Source organism: Littorina saxatilis, linkage group LG3 (assembly GCF_037325665.1).
Source record: "Littorina saxatilis isolate snail1 linkage group LG3, US_GU_Lsax_2.0, whole genome shotgun sequence".
Taxonomy (NCBI): Eukaryota; Metazoa; Mollusca; class Gastropoda; order Littorinimorpha; family Littorinidae; genus Littorina; species Littorina saxatilis.
In genome coordinates, this window is record NC_090247.1 from 9,412,831 (window position 1) to 9,433,712 (window position 20,882).

The 20,882-nt window shown below is 43.4% G+C and overlaps 1 protein-coding gene across 3 annotated transcripts in view; it reads left to right on the forward strand.

The window, feature by feature from the left end:
• Positions 1 to 20,882, forward strand: part of LOC138961557 (baculoviral IAP repeat-containing protein 3-like) — a 76,110-nt gene that overhangs the window by 21,832 nt on the left and 33,396 nt on the right. For all 3 annotated transcript variants that reach the window (XM_070333217.1, XM_070333216.1, XM_070333218.1), the window contains exon 2: positions 16,758 to 16,893. The gene's annotated coding sequence lies outside the window, so the exon portion shown is untranslated. The remainder of the gene's footprint in view (positions 1 to 16,757; positions 16,894 to 20,882) is intronic.

Sequence of the window (20,882 nt, forward strand, 5' to 3'; positions counted from 1 at the left end):
TGATCCCAGGAAGGTTTTAAGACATAAATCGTTTTGATCCGACATCGACAACGGCAGTTACAAGCGCTTCCAATTTCTAAGTCATAACAAAGAAGGAGGTCAAACCCAGGTCAAGAAGACAATCAAAACTCATGACGTCAAACTCATGACATCATTCTCTTCAACACAAGGAGCTGAATTCAAAATGTTATGACATCTTCCATTTCCAAGCTAAAGTCTTTGTGTACATCAAATCTGGTAGCACGAGATGTTGTAAGAGACACCGTGAATTACTTGCAATCCTGGTGAGTTGGTTGATATGATGGACGACGACAACGACAACAACAACAACAACAACAACAACAACAACACCTCCACCACCAACAACAACAAAAAAAACACCACCACCACCACCACTAACAACAACAACAACAACAACAACAACAACTACTACTACAACGACACCACAACCACCAACAACGAGATGTTGTAAGAGACACCGTGAATTACTTGCAATCCTGGTGAGTTGGTTGATATGATGGACGACGACAACAACAACAACAACAACAACAACAACAACACCTCCACCACCAACAACAAAAAAACAACAACACCACCACCACCACCACGAACAACAACAACAACAACAACAACAACGACACCACCACCACAACCACCAACAACAAAAATCCATTAAAAACCGTTATTTTCCATTTCTCAACCGATTTTTATGAACATTTGTGAAAAGGTCCGTTGTCCCTTACTGAAGATATCGAGATGTTGGACGAGACTTCGTTATTTACTTGTAATCAGGTAATCTAGGTGTACATCAAATCTCGTAGCACGAGATGTTGGACGAGACTTCGTCATTTGCTTGTAATCAGGTAATCTTGGTGTACATGAAATCTGGTAGCACGAGATGTTGGACGAGACTTCGTTATTTACTTGTAATCAGGTAATCTAGGTGTACATCATATCTCGTAGCACGAGATGTTGGACGAGACTTCGTCATTTGCTTGTAATCGCTCTCTCTCTCTCTCTCTCTCTCTCTCTCTCTCTCTCTCTCTCTCTCTCTCTCTCTCTCCACATCGATAAGAACCTGTCTTTGTCAACTCACATTGAACAACTTAGTAAATTAGTGTCAAAGAAAGTGTACCTCTTATCTAGAATTAAACACTTCCTTAATTGTCAAGCCAGGAAGTTATTTTTCACTGCTCATATTCAGTCTCTTATTGATTACGCATCCACTCTATGGGACTCTGCAAGTGATAATTCCCTAAAGCTACTCAGCAGATTACACAAAAGAGCGCTAAAAGTAGTATTACTCAAACAGACTACTCTCACCGACTCAGACTACATCAACATAGGGGTCCTACCTCTGAAGTCAAGAATGAATTACAACAAAGGAATAATGATGCATAAAATTATGACAGAAAATGCACCCGAAACCATTTGCTCAAAGTTCTCTTTGAAGAATTCGCACCACTTTATAAAACTAAACACTCCTCTTCCTAGGATAGACCTATTTAAATCAAGTCTTGTTTATTCAGGAAGCAGCCTCTGGAACGCTCTTCCGGACGCCCTGCGGCAATCCACCAACACAGATTCTTTTAGAACCAAATATTCTTTCCATTTAATGAACTCTATGAACAAATAAACTTGATTGGTATGTTTTCTTTGTATACAGTTGTTCATTATCGGAATTATGGTTTATTGTGACAAAATCACGAAGATTTGGCTCTGTAATACATTGTTTTGCTGAGCTAATGTATTGTTGGGTTACTTTCCGTTTATCTTCATTGCTTTACACCCAATTTTGAACACTACCTTATGATCTACAATGCTTCTACATAATGCGCTTCATGTACATAAACTTATATGTTCTACCATTAATGTTTTTATGTAACCTTTTTTTCCCTAGTCATAGTTATAGTAAAATAGTTTAGTCCCTCTTTAGGGCGAGGGCCAGATGCAAAAAAGCATACCTATGCTTATTCTTGTCACCCTCGAAAAATAAAGATTTGTCATTTGTCATCTCTCTCTCTCTCTCTCTCTCTCTCTCTCTCTCTCTCTGCCAAACATATATGCATTTACCATCCAAAGCACTGCATTTTCCGAGGAAAGATATCATCATAAACAGAGAGAGAGAGAGAGAGAGAGAGAGAGAGAGAGAGAGAGAGAGAGAGAGAGAGAGAGAAAACAAGTATGAAACAATAACCAACAACAACAACAACAACAACTACAACGACACCACCACCACAACCACCAACAACAAAAATCCATTAAAAACCGTTATTTTCCATTTCTCAACCGATTTTTATGAACATTTGTGAAAAGGTCCGTTGTCCCTTACTGAAGATATCGAGATGTTGGACGAGACTTCGTTATTTACTTGTAATCAGGTAATCTAGGTGTACATCAAATCTCGTAGCACGAGATGTTGGACGAGACTTCGTCATTTGCTTGTAATCAGGTAATCTTGGTGTACATGAAATCTGGTAGCACGAGATGTTGGACGAGACTTCGTTATTTACTTGTAATCAGGTAATCTAGGTGTACATCATATCTCGTAGCACGAGATGTTGGACGAGACTTCGTCATTTGCTTGTAATCGCTCTCTCTCTCTCTCTCTCTCTCTCTCTCTCTCTCTCTCTCTCTCTCTCTCTCTCTCTCTCTCTCTCTCTCTCTCTCTCTCTCTTTCTCTCTGCCAAACATATATGCATTTACCATCCAAAGCACTGCATTTTCCGAGGAAAGATATCATCATAAACAGAGAGAGAGAGAGAGAGAGAGAGAGAGAGAGAGAGAGAGAGAGAGAGAGAGAGAGAGAGAGAGAGAGAGAGAGAGAGAGAGATATAGAGTAAACAAGTATGAAACAATAACAACAAAACAACAACAAGAACATTACACACAAAAAAGGACAGTATTGTCATCAAAACAACAACAACAAACACAACAGCCACAACAACAACCACAACAACTGACAAGATTTCTAGGTGTGGAACCTCTCTCTCTCTCTCTCTCTCTCTCTCTCTCTCTCTCTCTCTCTCTCTCTCTCTCTCTCTCTCTCTCTCCACCGGTGCTCTCTCTCTCTCTCACTCTGTCTCTGTCTCTCACTCTCTCTCTCTCTCTCTCTCTCTCTCTCTCTCAATGATGGCTGCTTCGCTTGGGGTATGCAGTGCCAGGTCGTGCCGAAGGCACTGCACTTCTACTTAATTCTTTATTTGTTTTTACTTTCTCTACACCTGACCTGACCCACAGAACAACTTACACATTTTAAACAAACACTACAAGGACGATAATTCAAATTGTCACTGAGAGTAGAAAAGTTACTGTTTCCAAAAAATTGCAGTCACTTTTTTTTTAACGAAAACAAATACGAATTATGTCAAAAGGTAATGCTCAATTTAACTTACATTTTATTTTTTATTTTTTCAAGTGTGTCGTATAGCGCACTTTAAGGGAGAGAACTTGCAAATGTTAATGTCAACTCGGAATTAAGCTCCCCTGTTTTTTCTCGCACCACCCGCAGCATTGACGCTGTGCGTAGCACGCACGCATCATTACCTCAATGTGGTGAGTGAGAGAAATCTGTATTGACATTGTGTGACTGTGTCAATAGAATTATAATTTCTAGCGCCTGTATTGCGTCGTAGGCTGTTATCGTAGGTATGACGTAGGTATGACGTAGGTTTCAGGGTTTCGTCATTTCACAGACAGGGGTGTCAGCTTGTGTCTATTGGTTACGTCTGCGTGTTCGGTTTGAATGAAAACACACAGACTATGCATTTGTTTAGTTGAATATTCCTGAATGGGGAATGCTTAGTTTTGTTCTTAATAAGTTAAATTAGTTTAGATCGTATTGATAAAAGAATGTTTGGGGTGGCGACGCATAATCAAGCAGCGTCATATAGGACCCTCTCCCCCCTTCCCCTTTTCCCGACTAAAATGAGTAAAAGTTGTAATGAACTCGGCCAAGGTTGAAACAAACGCGCACTTGTGGCCTGGACTGGCAGAGAAAAACATGTCAAGCTTTGCCGGCTTTGGATGAATTATGCATTTGTGAAGTGAAAAAGTGTGTGTTGGTGTGTACCAATTGGAGTGATGGAGTGTGTGTTGGCTGGATGTCCTGGAACTGAATGCTGTTGTGAACCAGGGAGTGTTTCGTGTACAGAGATGATGTAGACCAGGTGAGAATAGACCTTTTGTTATCGGTACACCTTCTTTGGAATTGGCACAATAATTTGATTGTTCTTTAGTCATGTAAATGTGTTGGAATTAGATCTCAGCAAGCACAGAAAGTTGGTCCCCTCTCGGACCAATATTGGATTTGGCTAAATGGTCTGTTGTTTTGTCTGGAAATTGACAGCTGTAATAAAATGATGTGTAACTAACAACAGAAGAGAAGGCCAACGATAAGATTGAGAAAACCAAACATGCATGATGTAATACTGGAACTTGAATGATTGTAATTGTGGTGTTGATGACTGTGTGAGATGATACTTTGATATGAATTGTCGCTTCGGTAATTACTGACTTTGCTTTTACTTTTTGTTTTCCCAGCCGAGCGGACTCTTGGTGGGATAGCGTGTTTTACTACCGTGTTTTAGCATAGCGTGTTTTACTAGCGTGTCAGTTTATGATAGCGTGTTTTATCATAGCGTGTTTAGCATAGCGTGTTTACTAGCGTGTATGTTTAGCATAGCGTGTTTCTGATAGCGTGTTTTATCATAGCGTGTTTATCATAGCATAGCCTGTTTATCATAGCGTGTTTACTACCGTGTTTAATAGCGTGTTTTAGAGCACACACCAGTGACTTTATAGTGTTGTGGCAACAGAACTTTTTCGTAGTAGAGATTTGCCTCAAGCTACTTCTGAGTTGAGTGCGGAGTATGTGTTTCCACCTTTTTCAGACTAAGTGTTGAAAATGTTTATTGAAAAGTAGCATTAGTCTGACGAACCTATTTTTAACTTTTATTTTAAATGCTTGGTGATTGTGTGCGTGAGTGTTATGCAATAAAGAGGACAGAGAACATCATTCAATGTATTCATCAAACTTTTTATTGTTTGTGTATTCTCTCCCTCTCTGCTTCTTGTAATTGCAACACCCGCGTGCGCTCCACCACATCTATAATCTGCAGTGCGTCGTAGTTCCTGCTGAAGTTACATAGGTGAGCGGAGCCCCTTACCACACGGCGAGTGAAGTGGCGTCGCTTTGCTCTTTTTCTTTATTTTTGTTCAGGCCCCGAACCCCTGCCCACATTTTCAGTCATTTTAGGACTTTCTTTTGGCCTGCTGCAAAGCAAGATGTCTGACTTTGGTTCACAAGAAGACCTGCGGGCGTCAGGCGGTACTGACGACGAGGGTCGTCGCCTACCTGCGCTGGACAGCGGGATCGAACTGACTGGCAGGGCTGCACCGCAACAGACGATTGCTTCGGGGAAGGACGATCGTCACGGCGGGATTTTCTTGGATTTTCTTTTTCAGTAGCGTATTTTGTTAAGAGGGTACCTACGGGTCATGCCCACATTTTCAGTGAATTAGAACTTAGAATATTTTATAGGGAGTAGGGAAATTACAGAAGTGGGATTCTCTTCTCACTCTCGGAATTACAAAATGGTGTCAGACTGGTATCGGAAAGACTGATAGTGAACCAATGTACAGATATATTTTCTGCAAAAAACCCATGCATTGTATTGAGCTGTTTTTATGATTGTTTTCTTTGATTCAATACAATTTGGAACTTCACCTGATTCTTGTTGAGTTCATATTCTGTTTGTCTGTTCGTTTTGTCGTGTGATTGCCATCCTGACAAATGTCTTTCAAGCACATATAACATCTAAGACTCGGACGTAGATGGTTAAAGTTAATGTGAAGCTAAGACCGCTCGGCTTTACACATCTCTATCCACGTACATATAATATAATATATTATACTCTCGTTTGTCCATCATAATAATAAATACATTATGATTAATATGATTGCTAGTCACCTTAAATTAGGCTCAAAATAGTTTATACAGTTTATATAAAACACTGTAAGCAATCCTTTGCACAATCACGACATAATAAACTGTCCAGGCATCCCCTCCCCTTTTTACATTAAGGCAGGTCAAATGGAGACAGGGATATTACTCTTCATACACAAAGGGAAGCCACTGAGTTGTGTCGCCATTTTTTCCTGGCAGGCTGGGAATTCGAACACATCGAACAGGGAACGCAGAAGAAGAAGAAGAACATGTCGAACATTCGAATGACGTAAATAGAACAAACGCCACATTTTTTCAGGCAGCGGAAGTGTGGTGACGCGGCCCAGAACAAATGACGTCAGAAAATGACGACACCGCCAGAAATAAAAACAATGCGACACGCCTACCAACCACGTGGTCAAAAACACGTGGGCATCTAATGAAATCGGTACAAAGCCGTTCTCTTTGCCAGTGACATCGTAATAATCACCAAAGCTAACATTGAAGCTCCGGTAGCAGGTAAGAGAGTGTCTCCCAACCCGTGATGCTCACAGCGTGATTGCATCAGAATACCACATGTTAAAACCGGTGTTTGAACTAGAATAACAGCCAGTAGTATTAAGAACAAGTGTCTTGTGTATGCAGCCCTCTTTCTACTGTACGCTGGCAGCAGATAATACAATAATTGAAGTCCTTCGAGGCATAAGGGGCCCATAAGGCGAAAAATTGCTTTAATTCCACCCTCAAAAAGTCCCAGCCTTCAAACCGTAACAAATAACAGTACGCACTATTAAGCAAAATTATAAACCAAGCCTTGATTATTAATTTTTATTATTACACTTGTATCAAACAAGTGACCTCCACCTTTTGATTGGCGTTTTTATTACATTTGAATCGGACTTGTGGCCTTTCAAAGTTGCTGTGACCTTTGACTTTCAACAGAGGTCATATGTAACAGTGGTTTTTAAAAACATAATTTAGTTGGCTCATATATCTGAGACAAATGATCGGACAACAGCCCTTTACATTATCGTGACACATATTTTTCTGGGGCACACTGGACAGTAATAGTGCAAAGGGTGGGGTTAATCAAGGGAGTGAACCCCCCCTAAAAACACTACCAACCTGTCGTTTTTTTTGTTTTTTTTAATGCCGTTTTGATCGCTCTTGCGTTTACAACCCATCTCGTCAAATCGTAATTTATTTCCAGGCTACCAGCAATAAAATACCTCAACATGAGGAACAAATTTAAAATAAACTCTGGCAAAAGACGTGACGTCACAAAGTTTGCGCAACATTTTCGTTTACCAGTGCACTTCGTTACCTGCCCATTGCTGCTTTGGGTGATATTTTTTAAATGACTATTCCTATGCAGATGTTTGTGTAATTGGCCGTTTTCAAAACATACCCATTTTTCGATTTTTCGGTCCAAAATTCAAAACGGGCACTGTCTTCCGAGACTCATAGCTCCGAAACGAACCCACTACCCTATATTTTTTTTTATGCTGAATGCATAGCAGACAGATCGAACTTAAAAAGTAACCAACTTTTGGGAGAAACCAAATTATATTTAACGGGTCCAGTGAACTACCTTAATTAACACTTATAAATGTTTTTTTTTTTAAGAAGACAGCGTGTGTGGTTTTTTTTTAATCTTGCAGCATTTTATGTGCCGGAATAAGTGATTGTCGACCGATTCCATCAAATATATCAACGATAAAAATATCAGAACGAAAAACTTAACTCATGCATGCACTAAGAGGATAAAGTAGTCATGTACTCCCGTAATCCATGACATTGAAAGTAGGTACGGCCATGTTGTTTTCTGGTATCACCATTCGCCTGTGTCACTTTCCCAATACCTACGTTTCCAAATGCGTGATGTGATTAGTATTAACTGACAGTTGTACTGCAATTTCTTTTCCAGCAAAGTTAGCAACTACAGTCTCATGGTAAATAAAACTCCTGTTGTCACTTCGATATTGCGCCAAGAATACGGCTCAGGCCTTTTCCGGTTTGGTTTTAACTGACATCATAAACCAAACCGGAAAAGGCCTGAGCCGTATTCTAACCCCATTTTTTGAGCAGAAGAAAGGCAGATCTTCAAATACACGTATGTTTCTGACCACCTGGGCTATACCCCTGAAAATATCCTGAACTTATTTTGCTCAGTGTACCTGTGTCACAAACTTCGATGATTTATTCGCAAGCAAACATTAAAAAAGATATTGCAAACATAATTTGTACTTTAAAGGCATATGTACGCGCTCCCGTGTTTACAAAGTGTAGTTTGCCCATAATCGATGTCAAACGCACCATAAGACCATGTAATGACGATATGTCGCCATGCGCGGACCATATACATGCATTACAGCTTGTTTTAGAGTCTCAAAAACTTTGGATGTAAACAAAGACGCGGAGTTATTTCCCTTGCGTCAACGCTACCTCTGTTGGCAAATCTATAAATAGGACGATCCAGATCAAAATGAAAATTAACATATCTCAACATTGAAGGGGTCCTAGACCACAATATTTTGCAGGGAACTTAATTTAGCATGTCTCCAGCTGTTGGTAAAGCAATTAGCGTGTATAGTCATCGAGTACATATGGCTTTAACTTCTTCATGGATTAGTGTAATTCAACACCGTTAACACATTGAACACGCAAGCCTGCTGTTTGTTTCAAAGATCCGACTTTGTTTTCAAAAACAAAGTTGCGTTTTTTTTAATGATCCATACGTTACCTATATGGTTCACAAGAAAGTGTTCTGGAAGCTGAGTATTCTATATCTATATAAGGATGCGCATTTACATGCTTAATGGAAGAAAACATATTGCGTGTTTTTATAGTCACCAGGCAGGCTACTCTTCACCGTCAATCAAAATAGAGAACGATACCTTCAGTGGACATTGCTGATTAATACCTTACACCTCAATAGGCAAACATATATGAAAGTTGAAATCCGAAAAAATATTGAACAAATGTGACCCTCCACCACGAAATGAGTCGCATGTCACCTCGCGCGGTTCTGCGCTAGGCTTAATATAAGTCCGTGTCACGTTTCAATATATCACTTAAGGTGATTATGAACCGGTTAATTACTACTAATTAACTAACCACACCACGATCCACTCTCGCAGTCATACAATTAAATAGAGTCAACAAAAGTATAAGTTTCAGACGCCTGTTTATGTATAAACTCGCCACCTCCCTCGAGCCTTCACTCAAAATATGTTCCTTTTACGTTCTCAACACGTAAAAAACCCGTGATCACTGACAAAATGCCAGTAGTATAAAGAAAATTATAGTAACACGCTGATCCCGTGTAAATACAGTCAAATGAGAATGTTCTGTTCAAAAAGCTCTAGTTCATGCAGGGGTCAACACCCCCACGTTGTCACTACTCCAATGAAATCACAGATAAGAAAAGACAACGGTGGTCATCGGGGTGCGTAAGACACGGTGCACTTAGCTTTCTTTCTGTATGCTGGTTAGCCGGTATGCTGGTTAGCCGGGTTGCTGGTTAGCCGGTTCGCTGGTTAGCCGGTCCGCTGGTTAGCCGGTTCGCTGGTTAGCCGGTCTGCTGGTTAGCCGGTTAGCGTAGCTTCCTCAGGTCCCAGTTCCAACGTCTGCGGCTAGCAAAGTCCCGCCAAAGGCAGCCGTGCAGCAGTTACAGGAAAACGAACCCGAAACGAAGGCTGCAAACAGAAAGCATCGGTGCACTAAACATGTCAGCTACCCCTCACCCACCACCTTAAAACGTGTCATCTTTAAATACCTCATCGAGCACGTGGGCCTGCACAAAACGGACTTTTTACAACAACAAAACAGTCATTTTCCGTCCTTCTCTCCCTATCTGCAAAAACCATATACAGATTAGTATTTTAGCGTCACAGAGAGTAAATTATGCGCTAACCTGGAAAGAACAACAGAGAGTATTTCATTCCACAACACAGACTCATCAACAGCGTTAAATAATGATTTATTACCTCAAAAGCCTATGATTGTACTCTCAATGGAAGCAAAGTCCGCCTCCTCCCTGGAACAGCCTCTGTTCGTCAACAGTGACCAAAAACGTCCAGAACCCCTTGTCGAATCCTTATGCGAAAGCCATCGCCGACGAAGGAATGTTGACGACTTGTCCTCAGCAAAATATGTGGCAGTGTGAAGGAAATAACCGGTGGAAGCTCCCCTAGAGTGCCGAATACAATATTCGGTGAAAAACCATCATACTCTAGAAACTGTGTATTAGATCCTTCCCCTTCTGCCGCTGGGTGTCAAGTGCGCCGCCCTTGTGTCTCAGTCAGACAACCTAGCCAATAACACGTGACTGACCTTGTCACAAAAACCAGTCCAGCTATACACAATTCTGCCTCCCAAGCAGAAAAAAGACACGAGAAACTCAATCCGTGAAAATCCCGTGCGCGCTGTCAGCGAAAAACCGTCAGCCCTATGACAGCAGAAACCTCCACTGTGAAACTCGTGCACTACAAAACATCCGTGCTAGTTGAGCACTGTCAGCAAACTCTGCTGTAGCCCAATATCACGTACAGGCGCTTTCTATCATAATCGACCAAGAACAGGCACTCCACTGAGTGACACTTTCCTGGTCTCTGTCACCCGATCGTGACACACCTCCCCTCTTCAAGACGAAACCTCGGTTTCGCTCACAGTCATGTTCTCCTCTACAGCCCGAGAGAGAAAGTCAGCTCCAACATTGTTGGCGCCCGGAATGACGCGTACCGTGAATTGGTACGGTTGGAGAATCAACGCCCAGCGCATAAGTCTGGCGTTTGCCAACCTTGCAACCTGAAGATATTGCAGAGGTTGATGGTCTGTTTCCAGACAGAAAGGTCGTCCTCAAGAACGAGCAACCCCTCGTTTCACCCCTGATGACTGCAACCTTCTCTGTCTTCTTGTCTTTGTTCTTCTGGTCTTTGTTCTTCTCCCCGTAGGCTGTCCTCTCTATGTAGGCGCGCAGCAGGTTGGCGTGGTACAGGCGTGCTTTCCCGTTCATGACGATCCTGTAGTCGTTCTGGCCCACTTTCGCTGTCACCTCAAAAGGTCCTTGCCACTGCAGTTGTAGCTTGTTGTGTTTGACAGGTAGAAGTAGCAACACCCGTTCTCCAATCTTGAAGCTGCGCGGCCGTGCCTTGCGGTCGAATCCTCGCGCGTAACGCTGTGCTGCTCTCCCCAGGTTCTCTTGAGCCAGTTTGCAGGTCTCTTCAATCCTGTTCCTGAGTTCTACGATGTAGGTCGCTGTCGTCTGCACCTCCTCGTCAGCTTCTTCGTCTGTCCAAGCCTGACGCAGAATAGCCATGGGACCGCGTACCTGTCTGCCGTACAACAACTCAAATGGGGAAAAGCCCAAGCTCTCCTGAGGAACCTCGCGGTATGCAAAAAGCAATGCTGGGATGTACCTGTCCCACGTGCGTGGTTTCTCCTGAGCTAGTTTCCTCAGCATGGTCTTCAAGGTGCCATTGAACCTTTCCACCAGTCCGTTGCACTGAGCATGGTAAGGAGTGGTGAAGTGCTGCTCCAGTGATAGCAGTCGTGCTGCCTCCGCCATCACTCCTCCCGTGAACTGCGTGCCTCTGTCGGTGAGTACCTCTGATGGAATTCCCAGCCGGGACCACATAGTAACCAGAGCCTCAGCTACTCGCGTGGCTTCAATCGATTTCAGAGGGATCGCCTCTGGGTATCGAGTAGCGTAGTCCACCATGGTCAAAATGTATCTGTTTCCGTCCTCAGACGCAGGCAAGATGGGCCCGATGATGTCCACTGCCACCCGACGAAAGGGTTCGTCGATGAGCGGCATCTTCTCTAAGGGGACCTTCCTCACCCTTCCTTTGGCAACCACCTTCTGGCACTTATCGCAGGACGCACAGAAACGTCGGACATCCGTGCAGATGCCTGGCCAGTAAAAGTGGCGCCAGACACGATCCGTGGTCTTCTTGGTACCAAGATGACCTCCCAGAATCGAGTCGTGTGCCGTTGCCATGACACCCTCGCGAAACTCGCGAGGCACGACAACCTGTTTGAATGTACCTTCTTGGTTGCTGAACTCCCGGTAGAGCAACTTCTTGTCCCTGAGGAACTTTGACCTCCCATGCTTCCCGCTCAGCTTCACCTTCCCCGACTTCGCGTGCTCCCGAGGAGTCGCTAATGTCGGATCAGATGCCTGAGCCTTCGCGAGAAGCGCGGGGGTCACGTTCCCCAGGGCAGCTCGTGCAGCAGGTAGGGGTTTGAGAGGTTTGTCCTCTCGCTCCGCCTGTGCCCGCGTGAGCACTGAAATGACGTCGGGAGACCGATAAACGGGAACCTCCCTGGTGACGCCGTCCACAAACTGAACCCGGTTCCCAATGAGCAGGTCGCATGGAGGATCGTCCATGACGACGGCCACGATGGTCCCCGTGAACAACGGGGTTACGACCTTGATCACTGCCGTGTTCAAGTCGTAAGCGTGAGATGCCTCGGCCATTCTCACCCTGATGCTGTCTCCTGTGTAGGCCATAGCTGGAACTAGACTCGCCCGAACCACTATCATGTCTGCCCCTGTGTCCCGCAGACCTTCGCCCTTCACTCCGTTAACGTAGACGTTGCAGTGGGGCTGGAAATGTTTCCTGGAGCACGGAACGCAGAGTTGTGGAATTGTGCATGAGCTCGTGACGTCCCTTAGCTCCTCACTGCCAACAAAGTGTACACCCTTCTGGTCAGCCTGTCTCCTGTGGCAGTCCTTCTTCACGTGGCCCCGCTTGTTGCAGTAATAACACTGGATGTCAGTTCTGGAACTTGATCCTTTGTGTCCCTGATCGTCCTTCCCGTCCTTGGGTCCTGAAGAACCTGAATTTCCCGATTTTCCCGGCCGTGAGCCTGAAGATTTGCCGGAGATCGCCTGGGCGTCCTCGTGTACTCTGATCCAGTCGGCTGCCTCCTGAGTAGTCTTTGGCTGGTGCTCCTGCACGAAGGTCACCACCTCAGGTCGCAGGCTGGACATCAGTTGTTCCATGACTATGAGGTCGGCAAGGTCGTTGACGGTCCAGTCCTTTTCGGCCATCTCCACCCAGCGCCGCAGGTAGAGATTAAGGCGTGCCACAAACTGATGGCTCAGCTCGCCGCTCAGTCTCTTGCTGTTACGCAGACGTCGTCTGTAGGCTTCAGCAGTCAGGTTGAAGCGCTGGAGTAACGCCTTCTTTAGTGCCTGATAGTCTCTCGCCTCGTCGTCCTCCAAAGCGTTGTAGAGCTGCAATGCGCGTCCTTTCAAGCAGGTGCTAAGGCGGCTAGCCCACGTGGCCTCTTCCCACTTCTGGTCAGATGCAATGCGCTCAAACCGGCGTAAAAAGTCGTCGAGCTCGTCCTTGTCATCGTCGAACGTCGGCAGTCTCGTACGGTCGGCAACAAATGTCGGCGCGCTAGCCTGAGTAAGCGTACCCTTCTCTGCCTGTAGCCTAGCTAGTTCTAGCTGGTGATCGCGATCCGCCTGTTTGTCCTGTCTGTCACGTTCGGCCTGTCGTTCCTGTCTGTCAAGCTCGTCTTTCTTATCCTGTCGGTCACGTTCGGTCTGTCGTTCCCTTTCTTGTCTGTCACGTTCATCTTTCTCTTTCTTTTCTTGTCTGTCTCGTTCATCTTTCTCTTTCCGTTCTTGTCTGTCACGTTCGTCTTGTCGTTCCTGTCTCTCACGTTCGGCCTGTCGTTCGTGTCTGTCAAGCTCTTCTTTTCTCGTCTGTCGCTCTATGTCTTCCTTACGTTCTAACTCCTTGCGCTTAAGCAAACTACGCGCTCTAACGCGTGCGTCTCGCTCTGTCTGTTCCTCGCTACCAGGAGTCTCAAAAGTTAATCTCTTCGTAGGAGATCCCCCTGTAGCCATGGTTAGTTTAGCAAAGCTTTATCACAAAAGTAAGTCTAACGCAGCTATAGCTAGAACACGCGGTGATGAAAGCGGTGGATACAAAAATCCAGCAACCGGAAAATGCAGAAGAAAAATCCAAACGGTGTAGAACAAAACGCGTAGCCTACTTTATGGCTGCTTTTTGCGGTGAAACAAAGTGTTTCCCACAGCCGTGGCCTACTTTATCGGCTGCTTTTTGCGGTGAAACAGAGTGTCTCCCACAGCCTTGGTTAGGACAGAAGTCCTCGGACCCTTCCCCCCCAAAATTCCAACAAAGTCAAAATATGGAGAAAAATCCAAGTAAAACAAGACTATAGAAATATAACCTGTTACAGAATGCGAAACAACAATGTAGAGAAAACTGAGTAAAACGAATAACAAATCCGCTAACCCCGCTCAGCTCTCTGCAACGGAAAACTCTGAACGTACAACAACAAAGATTCACAAACAAAGGAAAGGGAAGTAATCACAGTTAGCGCATACAATAGCTCACAAATTACAATTTACATTTCCTGCAAGATGTGAATCGCTTAAGGTGTGGTATATGATCAAAACTATACAAAAAAGGGTAGCACCAAGCAGAAAATAAGTCGAGCACTGACGAGATTATCTGCTCTTAGTTATCCTTAATTGGTGGGTCTTTATCAGTTGGAAATTAACTGAGTAAATCCCGGCTTGGCCCCCATGTGTCACGTTTCAATATATCACTTAAGGTGATTATGAACCGGTTAATTACTACTAATTAACTAACCACACCACGATCCACTCTCGCAGTCATACAATTAAATAGAGTCAACAAAAGTATAAGTTTCAGACGCCTGTTTATGTATAAACTCGCCACCTCCCTCGAGCCTTCACTCAAAATATGTTCCTTTTACGTTCTCAACACGTAAAAAACCCGTGATCACTGACAAAATGCCAGTAGTATAAAGAAAATTATAGTAACACGCTGATCCCGTGTAAATACAGTCAAATGAGAATGTTCTGTTCAAAAAGCTCTAGTTCATGCAGGGGTCAACACCCCCACGTTGTCACTACTCCAATGAAATCACAGATAAGAAAAGACAACGGTGGTCAACGGGGTGCGTAAGACACGGTGCACTTAGCTTTCTTTCTGTATGCTGGTTAGCCGGTATGCTGGTTAGCCGGGTTGCTGGTTAGCCGGTTCGCTGGTTAGCCGGTTTGCTGGTTAGCCGGTTCGCTGGTTAGCCGGTCTGCTGGTTAGCCGGTTAGCGTAGCTTCCTCAGGTCCCAGCTCCAACGTCTGCAGCTAGCAAAGTCCCGCCAAAGGCAGCCGTGCAGCAGTTACAGGAAAACGAACCCGAAACGAAGGCTGCAAACAGAAAGCATCGGTGCACTAAACATGTCAGCTACCCCTCACCCACCACCTTAAAACGTGTCATCTTTAAATACCTCATCGAGCACGTGGGCCTGCACAAAACGGACTTTTTACAACAACAAAACAGTCATTTTCCGTCCTTCTCTCCCTATCTGCAAAAACCATATACAGATTAGTATTTTAGCGTCACAGAGAGTAAATTATGCGCTAACCTGGAAAGAACAACAGAGAGTATTTCATTCCACAACACAGACTCATCAACAGCGTTAAATAATGATTTATTACCTCAAAAGCCTATGATTGTACTCTCAATGGAAGCAAAGTCCGCCTCCTCCCTGGAACAGCCTCTGTTCGTCAACAGTGACCAAAAACGTCCAGAACCCCTTGTCGAATCCTTATGCGAAAGCCATCGCCGACGAAGGAATGTTGACGACTTGTCCTCAGCAAAATATGTGGCAGTGTGAAGGAAATAACCGGTGGAAGCTCCCCTAGAGTGCCGAATACAATATTCGGTGAAAAACCATCATACTCTAGAAACTGTGTATTAGATCCTTCCCCTTCTGCCGCTGGGTGTCAAGTGTCCCGCCCTTGTGTCTCAGTCAGACAACCTAGCCAATAACACGTGACTGACCTTGTCACAAAAACCAGTCCAGCTATACACAATTCTGCCTCCCAAGCAGAAAAAAGACACGAGAAACTCAATCCGTGAAAATCCCGTGCGCGCTGTCAGCGAAAAACCGTCAGCCCTATGACAGCAGAAACCTCCACTGTGAAACTCGTGCACTACAAAACATCCGTGCTAGTTGAGCACTGTCAGCAAACTCTGCTGTAGCCCAATATCACGTACAGGCGCTTTCTATCATAATCGACCAAGAACAGGCACTCCACTGAGTGACACTTTCCTGGTCTCTGTCACCCGATCGTGACAGTCCGGGGGGTGTCTGGTAACAGTGTGAGGGTCACCTTAGTCACAGGCTTATAACTCAAACAGTTTTCGCTCTTTTCTAAAACGGTTTTCACCACTGCATAGAGCATAACAAACTCTTTTGGAAAATGTACAAATATGAAAATCATGCAAAGGTGACATGCGACTCATCCCGTGGTGGAGGGTCACAAATGTGAAAGTTAAGATGAAACTTACATTGACTTATATACAGGAAGATCAGCTCTTGTGAAAATCCCTCTCAGTGTTATACAGGCATGAGACCAAGGGTAGGGCGGATGGTGGCGAGAGAGGTGAAGGGACGGGGAATGTTTACAGTGCCGTGTGCCGGGCTGTGAGCAGTGCCCGCCAATGTTTAGCTCAGGCACCGTCGCGGCAGACACGCCTTAGTTCTACGCAGGAAAATGCAGCGCGCTATTCTGGCCATCAGGCCAACTCTCGTCCTCATCTCTAAAGCAGACTGATACCAAGAGGTGTAAGTTACACCCGCCTTCAGGCTCAGGCATTTTCAAACGCTCGACTCAAGACTGTATAGGAGCTAGGGCACTTTTCGTCAGTGTTGACGTCGTGCTTACTCCTCATTGCTGAGAATGGGTGCCCACACTTTCACATATTTATTTATAATCTTACTTTTCATTCAGGAAGTGTGCTGACTCGAGCGGTAAAGAGGACGTTTCTGGACAAGACGTGTCAATTGTGCATACTTTCACCTAACGTTCACGACTTGGATCACTGTACTATAGACTCGTGTTGTACGTCAACCGATAACGAGTACATGTAAGTGCTAACTGTTCTTATTCTTACTTCAACGAGTCGTGTTGCAACGTACCTCTTTTGGTCAATTCCCGGCTTTTTTCGTGTGTGTGTGTGTGTGTGTGTGTGTGTGTGTGTGTGTGTTACAGACTTCGCAATTTCTTTCCAAGCAAAATAATATAAATTGTTCTTTTTGCATGACATCTAATCTATCTTTTTATTTTTTATTTTTACCTTACCTTTTTACATCTTTAGACAATACATTTTCATTCTCTGCGTGTATGTCTTTTCCCGATGAACCTTTAAGAATACTGGCATTGACCACAGCCGTCTAGCCCTCAAGTGCTGATGAGCGAGATTGTGAACAACACTTGCTTAATAGGCTGGGAAGCGTTTGGATGTGTGCGAAGTAATTGCTATAAAATTCATTTTAGGTGCAGTTGATTCATTTCAGTGTGCCTGCACACATCTAATCGAGTTGGCCGGGAAAAAACCATGCGATGAGTCCGAAATATCGTACATTTTATTTTAGTTTTCGGAGGGACAGTTTTTCACAAGCTACCCAAGGAAACTATTCAATAGCATCACACATAGCTTAATCAGCATGGCGTAAGCAGTTTATTGGTCTCATCTATGTATAGATATATTTGTTTGTTTCCCAGGGGCGCATTTCACTGCTCGCATTATAATGATTGTTAGGCGATTGCAGATTCAGTCTTTGCCTATGTGCCTTGTGAAATTATGTCCATTGAGAACAACGTGGATCGTGCATGTGACTGTTAGGTAATAAGTTTTTTTCCATGTTCAGCTTCACCTACTTACGTTGCGTTTATTTATTAATCTGTGCATTTGTTAGTGGATACGTACATGTATTTCTTTCAAGGTTACCTAACATTATATCAGTGCAATAGGACAAGCAATCATTCAGCTCAGAAGGCCAAACACTGTTATTGCACCATTGCACCATAGCACGCTTTTCTGTACCTCTCTTCGTTTTAACTTTCTGAGCGTGTTTTTAATCCAAACATATCATATCTATATGTTTTTGGAATCAGGAACCGACAAGGAATAAGATGAAATTGTTTTTACATCGATTTTGAAAATTTAATTTTAATCATACTTTTTATATTTTTAATTTTCAGAGCTTGTTTTTAATCCCAATATACATATTTATATGTTTTTGGAATCAGAAAATGATGAAAAATAAGATGAACGTAATTTTGAATCGTTTTATAAAAAAACCATTTATTACAATTTTCAGATTTTTAATGACCAAAGTCATTGATTAATTTTTAAGCCTCCATGCTGAAATGCAATACCATAGTCCGGCCTTCGTCGAAGATTGCCTGGCCAACATTTTGATCAATTTTATTGAAAAATGAGGGTGTGACAGTGCCGCCTCAACTTTTACAAAAAGCCGGATATGACGTCATCAAAGACATTTATCAAAGAAATGAAAAAACCATCTGAGGATATCATGCCCAGGAACTCTCATGTAAAATTTCATAAAGATCGGTTTAGTAGTTTACTCTGAATCACTCTACACACACACACACACACACACACACAGACACAGACACACACAGACACACACACACACACACACACACACACACACACATACAAAGACTCACACACACACACACACACACACACACATACACCACGACCCTCGTCTCGATTCCCCCTCTATGTTAAAACATTTAGTCAAAACTTGACTAAATGTAAAAATGGGTTCCTGTCTTCAGGACCGCCATTTCTGTCTGTCTGTCATTCTACCATTCTGTCCGTCTCTCTTCTGTCTGTCTGTCTCACTGTCCGTCTGTCAGTCTGTCTATCTTTCGGCACAAAGAACTAGTTAAAAGTTCTATTGGGACCCTCTCTGTCTTTCTATTTCCGTGTGCGTGTTTGTGTGCATGTGTGCTTGGCGCTCGTCGCGCGCGCGTGTGTGTATGTGCGTGAAACCGAATCCTTGAAAGTGCATTCCTTCCCTTGTAAATGACCATATAAACTACCATCTTGTGCGAGGCGTGTGTTGATGTACATGTTTATGTAAAGTAACATAACAGTTTCTTGCCCAATAATATTTAATTAAAGTTTCTTCGATTTATGAATCCAAAAGCAATGTTGATGGCAGGAGGGTTGCAGAAATATTGAATCTTTGTACGTATACAAACCAGGATTTTACCAGCGTATGCAGTTGTTTTGTTTTTACATTTAGTCAAGTTTTGACTAAATGTTTTAACGTAGAGGGGGGAATCGAGACGAGGGTCGTGGTGGTGTATGTGTGTGTGTGTGTGTGTGTGTGTGTGGGTTTGTGTGTGTGTGTGGTGTGTGTGTGTGTGTGGAGCGATTCAGAGTAAACTACTGGACCGATCTTTATGAAATTTTACATGAGAGTTCCTGGGTATGATATCCCCAGACGTTTTTCATTTTTTTGATAAATGTCTTTGATGACGTCATATCCGGCTTTTCGTGAAAGTTGAGGCGGCACTGTCACGCTCTCATTTTTCAACCAAATTGGTTGAAATTTTGGTCAAGTAATCTTCGACGAAGCCCGGACTTTGGTATTGCATTTCAGCTTAGAGGCTTAAAATTTAATTAATGAGTTTGCTCATTAAAGTTGTCATTAAAATCGATTTTTTGTCGCAAACAGATTTAAAATTGATTGCATCGTATTTTTCATCACATTCTGAATCTAAAAATATATACATATGTCATGTTTACTCTTAAAATGTGATCAGAATTAACGAAAACAGAATAATTAGTCTTACGATTAAAATGTAAGAAATCGATCCAAAAATGATGTTATCTTATTCGTGATCATTTCCTGATTCCCAAAACATATAGATATGATAGGTTGTATTCAAAACAAGCTCAGAAAGTTAACAAGAATACAGAAAAGCGCGCTTTCCTGCTTAGCACAATACGCTACCGCGCTAATCTGGCGTGTCAATATCACTACGTTTTGCACGTGGAAGGTGAGCGATTTCCTACACGCGGGGATTGACGAAGCTGTACTGCACGGGGGATAACCTGTCAAAGGCCGAACAGAAGCCGAAGGCCGCTCATGACACGTGTGAAGGCAAGTTTTGTCTGTTTTCTAGGTATTGTTTGATTTATGTCGGGATTTAAGATAAGCTACTGATTCAGCGATGACTAAATTTGTTTCTCGATGCATAAAAAGTCAGGGAGCGATTGATATTTGCCCGTAAATAGCCTTCAAAGCTGAAAATGTCCGCGATCGAGCACCGGAAATGGCTGTTCGATGGGTTTTGCAAGTAGAAATGTGCTTTATTTCACCAAATCAGTTCGTATTTGGTGTGGGTACGGGATTCTAGAGGACGAAGGAGTCATAAGAGGTGCAAAGAAGTGCTATTTGGGAGTAGAATAAATCTTCCGAGACAGTAGACAAGAGAAGGTCATATTTGAGAGATGCGCGTAGGCCGATTGTCTTTCCGACAAGCGAATGATACAGCAGATTAATCATTCGTTTTGACCAGAAACCTAGTCTCTAGTTTTTATGAATGAGTTTAAAACAATCACGAGAACTCTCTCGCTTAGCCTAATGGCTGTTCGATGGGTTTCGCAAGTAGAAATGTGCTTTATTTCACCAAATCAGCTCGTATTTGACATCGGTTTGGTATATATATATATTTTCTAATCCTACCGCGAACTGGATAGCAGACGCGGCACGACTGTTGCACCACACTTTGAAGTAATCCCACACTTTGAAGTAAATTACTTCAAAGTGTGGGGATGTGCCCCACACTTTGAAGTAAACCCATTTTTTACTTCAAAGTGTGGGGGGATCTTCCCACACTTTGAAGTAAACTCAGTTTTTACTTCAAAGTGTGGGGGGATCTTCCCACACTTTGAAGTAACTTACTTTAAAGCGTGGGACTTTTGCATCGCCTGTTTGAGCCTGATGATTTTGTCAAAACAAATGGCAGTCTTTTGGATGAGTGAACAGAAAAAGTGAGCGAGCCAAGAAACATAGTGATGTTTGTTAT